The 6793-nt window shown below is 42.9% G+C and overlaps 1 long non-coding RNA gene across 1 annotated transcript; it reads left to right on the plus strand.

Annotated features, from left to right (window-relative positions):
- Positions 1-642: 642 nt before the first annotated feature.
- LOC124595007 lies at positions 643-6589 on the plus strand. The gene is made up of 2 exons (XR_006978171.1): positions 643-864; positions 6199-6589. It is a non-coding gene; the product is annotated as an uncharacterized LOC124595007 (long non-coding RNA).
- Positions 6590-6793: the final 204 nt, after the last annotated feature.

Genomic DNA, 6793 nt, shown 5'->3' on the forward strand with positions numbered 1-6793 from the left:
TGACTGAATAGCTCGCCAGCATTTGCGCCATATTACATTTGAACGAATAAATGAAATGAATCTACTAGGGATGAAGAAGATAACAGAATCTGTTACATATTTTGTCGTTCATTTCCTGCTTCTTCATGAAAATTCTCTAGGAAAGTTATGTGTAACAAAAGCTATGATCTGATTTTGTTATTAAAATTTACTCTAAATCTGTAATTCTTATGCTCGTTAATTCGGAAATGTAATTTCCGTTCTGTCTGTCGTAGTTGCAGAAAAACGTGGTGGTCTCGTGTTGGGATACTGTACGTCTTCAGGTGTTTTACATAAATGTCACAAATATCCAGTATCCTCTTTCTGCAACTCCCCTGAATGTAATTACATTGGTTTTCATTTACGTCGTAGCCACTACGAATCATAGATGGACACTACGAGACAATAGAGTACCATCACCATCCAGTGGAGGTATATTACCAAGCGGCAGAGTCGTTCTACGAGTCAGTAGGATTTCACTACAGTTCAGTATTTTCACGCTAGCGGCTGGTAGAGTCACGTTAGTAGACAGTAGTATTGCAATAATAGTTGGTAGAGTTACACTAACGCCCAGTAGTGGGAACAGAGAGCTGTAATTATGTTCATTGATTTTTGCAGCATTGGTAGCAGTGGCGGAGGTCCACGGGCAACCTCGAGAGTCTACCACCGCTAACATCTTGAATGAGGAACTAAGCACCGGCAATATCACGGCTGAGAATAGATTTCTGGGAAGGTCGTCCTACACGGAAGATGACGATGATACCATTTGTGTCGCAGCAGACAACAAGTTCTACTTGTATGCTAATTCCCTGAAGCTGTATTCTTGCTACAACCAGCTACCGAAAGGTAGGTTGCTTTATATAAAACTATTTTCTGTGCAGTATTAACAAGATAACATCAGACTGCTTAGCATCATATTGCTCGAAGGGCTCCACAGTGAATGTGAAAATAAGAGTGAATTCAAATCATAAAGGAAAAGTGGTTACTCCTACCTCACTGCTCAATGAAAGATTCTCGCTTTACGAAATTGCTACTCTTCGTGATTCTCCACCACAACTATTCTGAGCCATATTCTGCCCATTTTGATCTCCAATTTCCTATAATTTGTGATCCCCTTAAATCAAATACATTTTTTAACCTTCGAAAGTTTAAAATCCGAATTATTGTATGACGATTACGTTGTGTAACGTGACATGAAATTCGCTGTGGACTACAGTTTCAATATTTTACGAAGAGATATTTTAACATTCGCCGTAAGTTACCACGAGTGTCGTGATACATAGCGTGTGGTTAATTTTCACAGTGAATGTGTTGGCAGCATTGTACGTACACCTATAGACAGTAAAATACTGTGAAGCAATAGGCGGGGCACACTTTCCGTTGTATCCTGTGGAAGGCCGTCAGTGGAATTAATGTATATAAACAATGATATTAACACTTTAGGAACAAACAGAAAGAGGCGTACAAGATTAGAAAAGTTCAAAGATTACCGACCCATTGACTTTACCTAGTCGGAGACGTCATCTTGCCATCCAGTTAATGCACACACTCATACGAAGCCTAGGGACAGACATCTCCAATGTACCACCAAACCAAAATATATGCTTCCTACAGACAACGGTACAAAGTTTTACTAATCAACAGTGAAAGCATTATAAAACCATCCCGAGTTCGAGGAATTTCTAAATAGCAGCATGTCTCACATCTTGTTTGGGAGCCAGTGAAGGCTGAAACCAGAACGTGGTAATAGCAAGTTACTTAGGCCAGATCAAAATATGGACGTAGAAGGAATGTGAACTATCGTAGTCGTAGTACTGGTTGAGATTTCCATTTGGTTAGAAATTTTGTCTCCAGCTTGTTGGTCAGCACGAAAGTAACTATTACGTGTAATATGATAATGGCTTTCAGATTCACCTTAGAAGTAACTTGAGCAGAATGCTTTAGCTCAAATGTACGCGTCCTTCAAAGTTGTTTCGTGTATTTAACCACCCAAGCAGTCTTAAGAATACCAGATACCTTAATAAATAATTCTAAAATGTTTCTTTAACGGTGTCGTAGAACAGGTATTACTGAATTAGCAAGTAGCAGATGCAAACAAACACATGTGAGCACTCACGGAGCTTTACCATCGTTTTAACTTTCATGACGTAGTAATAATGAGTGTGAAGGTGGATATGCTCATTGGCTTTCGTGGGCGCTATCGGAAACAGGCGGAAGTCTGTCAGTCAACAAGTAAAGTGGAAAAAATAAATAAATAAATAAATAAATAAATGTTGTGTGGCCAGGGCCTCCCGTCGGGCAGATTGTTCGCCTCGTGCAAGTCTCTCGACTTCACGCCACTTCGGTGACTTGCGCGTCGATGGGGATGAAATGATGATGAGTAGGACAACACAACACCCAGTCCCTGAGAGGAGAAAACCTCCGACACCACGGCCGGGAATCGAACCCAGGTTCGTAGGATTGACATTCTGTCACGCTGACCACTCAGCTACCGGGGGCGGACAGTACAGTCGTCACTAACGGAAATGAATCGAATGTCGAGGCTTTCAGGTTAGCTGTACAGATACTGTCAAGTGGTTCAGCATGTCCTTATGAAGTATCACGACGAAAGCTAACGATGTGCTTACCGAAGCGCCCTTAGTCCCAGGTGCAATAATGGTTGACTACTAAACTTGTGGTCACGCAGAGCTGAAATCAGTTAACTTCGACAGAGATCGTAGAGAGTGAATAATCCTTCCAACTGTAGCAAACTTAGAATCGTCTAGAGCAGGTAAAAGTTAAAGGACTCACCTTTCATATCGTTGGGTCTCTTACAAAGCCAGTAATAATTTGGTCATCTTGCGCTCCTCATCCATTTATAGAGGTACAGTAAGCATTCGGTGTTATTATAATTTTCAGAATCAAATTGAACAACAGGTTAACACAAATACCAAAGATCGCGTTTAATATATGCTGATATCGAATCAGCTCTGGACATAGCATCAGTCGGTGCATAAACTGACACGATGAGAGATGTGATCATGTTGATTTTAAAGAGCTCATTTGCAATGTTATCACTGCCCTTGGTAAATTTATCTGCATTTTTTTGTCTTTGTTCATTATACCTCATATAATAATGGCGCGTTACGAGGGCCTCCCGTCGGGTAGACGGCTCGCCTGGTGCAAGTCTTTGGATTTGACGCCACTTCGGTGACTTCCGCGTCGATGGGGATAAAATGATGATGATTAGGACAATTTTTTTAAATTTTTTTTTTAATACAGAGGTCCACCGCCTCTCTGACCGAACAAGCTGAGCTACCGTGCCGGCACGACTCAGCTACCGGGGGCGGACATTACACCTCATCACTCCACCACATTTTTACTTGAATGATCAATTTTGCTTAGTGCAGATCGACCTTCTTTGGAAGTTCCCAGACTTCCGTAATTTTTTGTATGTTTTGTACTTATTGGTGTTATTTTCGTGTCGACGAGGAGAGTATCCATCTTAGCCATTTAAAGGCCTCAAGTGTACGATCCAAACCATGAGAACCTTATCCTATAAAGAACACTGATACATTATCAAACTGATTTTGTATTACTGTAAAAATGTTGTGTACCCTGCCGTTACTAGTTGAGTCAACGATGGAAGGAATCGAGTTTTGACTTGCCATGTAGGGACACATTATCACATGAGCAGCACGCGCACACACACACACACACACACACACACACACACACACACACACACTTCTTTATTTCATATGATAAAACTTCTGTATTTCACATCATAAATATTATGTACACATGTGTTAAGTAATTGATTTTTACAGAAACTGTACAACTTTCTCATGAAACTACCGTCTGTACGGCCTCGTCATTTTATGTTCATCAGATCTCGTCTCACACTTACGTTTGTACACATTCGTCTCATCATTATATGTGGTCTCTCACATAGTGTAACTGTCCCCTGTCTCTAAATATTCATCAGTCCGTAACTGACACACATAGGACACAAGGCGGTACTATTCCCCTTCTATGTGGCTACCATTGCCCCAAGGTGCTACCATACAACTACGCGGTCACCATTTTCCCACAATGTACGCGGCCGGTGTGGACGTGCGGTTTTAGGTGCCTCAGTCTGGAACCGCGTGATCACTACGGTCGCAGGTTCGAATCCTGCCTCGGGCATGGATGTGTGTGATGTCTTTAGGTTAGTTAGGTTTTAGTAGTTCTAAGTTCTAGATGACTGACGACCACAGATGTTAAGTTCCATAGCGCTCAGAGTCATTTGAACCATTTTTGAACCCACAATGTAGAAGAATCTAGCCTTGATGTTATGTCGCTGATATCACGCATCTGGCAGTCGTGTACCATCTTCCCATTGACATGGTGCTACTGCGTAACTGAGAGAAAAATATTACATCACCTAAACTATCTTTAGAGAAATCCAAAGAGGGAAAGAGGGAAAGAAGGAATTGGTACGGATGGAGCGCATTCCTCCGCAAGAAGCCCTCAGCACTTTTCTGGTTCTTTCGACAGCCGTTTCGCATTTCCGGGCCAAATATTTAGTGTGCGCCTTACAGGTTACGTTGCGCCCGATCAAGAGTCGCACGTATTTGACCACTAAATTCGAAGGTAGTTGTTACAGGACAAGCGCTATTTCCTCTGGAAGATACGTTTTGTGACTCGGAAACAATACGGCCTTTGATTCTGATGTGAATATAATTCGTTACTAGTTAGCCCCAGCTGGAATGCGAACGTAATTTAGATCTGACGCAAGCGGCGCTCTTCAACAGAAATGGGTAACTGGATACAAATGGAATTCAGTTGCAGAACAGGTTTTACAGCGTCCACGATATTATTAAACGTTGCAGGTGATATTCGGGCATATTCTTTGAATAGTAAGGTTTGACACTTCAGTTGTCCGTATAAAGGGGAAATTTTCTGCGAATATATTGTTCCAAATGCGAAATTCTGTTTTCACAAGTTTGTCGTCGACGATGTTTCTGCAGTATGCGTTTTTAATTTAAAATCTCTTTGGTTCATTGAACTGGCTGGGCAACCGTGCAGGCGGCGGAATACGGCGGCTGAGCACCATACGTAGGACAGAGTAATCGCAAGGCACCGCTTCTCGTTGGATCGTTCCAATGTTAGGGTGGTCTCGTGCCGGGCCGCTTTTCCATCAGATCGCTCACGGTTACTGGGGACACGCTGTGCTCACCACTCCCAATTTACAAACTCAGGGGCCCGCATCTCGTGGTCGTGCGGTAGCGTTCTCGCTTCCCACGCCCGGGTTCCCGGGTTCGATTCCCGTCGGGGTCAGGGATTTTCTCTGCCTCGTGATGGCTGGGTGTTGTGTGCTGCCCTTAGGTTAGTTAGGTTTAAGTAGTTCTAAGTTCTAGGGGACTGATGACCATAGATGTTAAGTCCCATAGTACTCAGAGCCACAAACTCAGGGATCGCCAGATCAAATGTTCAAATGTGTGTGAATTCCTAAAGGGCCTAAACTCCTGAGGTCATTGGTGCCTAGACTTACACACTACTTCAAATAACTAATGCTAGGAACATAACACACACCCATGCCCGAGGGAGGACTCGACCCTCCGGCGGGAGGGGCCACGAAATCTGTCACATGGCGCCTCTAACCGCGCGGCCGCTCCATGCAGCCTTGCCAGATCAGTTCCCAGTAAATGAAACTGAGGTCCCTGCGGTTATCGCCATTTCACAAGTCACGGGGTACATGTGTTGCTTACTGAATGCTTCACACACCAGGAGCATTACCCTCCTAGAGGAACTTGGTTGTAGTGACATCCTCAAACTTTCGCAATGCGCCATACGTCAGGTTTACCCGCATGGTCCGTCTTCCAACTGTCTGCTGTCGTGCTAGTAAGGATATGAAAGCGGTAACATAACATGCTTGTCAGCAGTTACGATGATTACGATATTATTACGGCACTCGTAACAACATTCACCGCCTATTAAGCATGTCTTGGTAAAATGTAGCACAGAAAAAAATACTGACGGAACACCACATTCTCACTGACATACGACCATACCACAATCTTGTCACAGTGCTGATAGTGAAATTCACGCTCTGTAAAAAAGCGAAGACTTACTGTTGTCTTATCACCAGTAAATTGAAATTGCTATGCTATTTTCATAATTCCTGCCATTATTAAAACGTATTTCCTTTCGTTGCAGTTTACGTGGTGAAACCAAAGAGTCAGTGTAAACCGTACCTGTCAGACTGCCCCAGGAACTAGGAGTATTGCAAGTCTGATGGCTCAGCTTCAAGGGACTGACTCGTCTGCGAGTGAGTGAAGACTAAATGGCTGGCCTGCTGACTGAAGACATCTCATGTTTCCAGAGAAGCCCATAAACTGCAAGAGCGTCATTACTTGCCTTTTTACTCAAACATGACCGGGGGAATCTACTCATCCTCTTCTATGAAGTTCCTGATTACTGCACGACATGCAAAATAAATTTCATTACTGCAAAGATTAGTATTTAAAAACATTGCGTTTGTCTTATTTTATCTTTCTGTTGTTTCTGTAATAGCTGCATGCTACGGAATAAAATTGTAGTTTCTTTACGTCAGGTGTTATATTTACACTGCACAAGATATTTCTCTGTCTATAGCTTCACGTAAATACTGGCAAATACTGGCTTATTGCTAATAACATCCAATGCATTTCATCCATTATTCACTCCTATAATCCCAATATCCAGTTCCAACCTTAACACGCTGACTGCCACGAGGACACCGGCGGCCACAGCAATGACCGACGACTGACGT

Source organism: Schistocerca americana, chromosome 2, assembly GCF_021461395.2.
Source record: "Schistocerca americana isolate TAMUIC-IGC-003095 chromosome 2, iqSchAmer2.1, whole genome shotgun sequence".
Taxonomy (NCBI): Eukaryota; Metazoa; Arthropoda; class Insecta; order Orthoptera; family Acrididae; genus Schistocerca; species Schistocerca americana.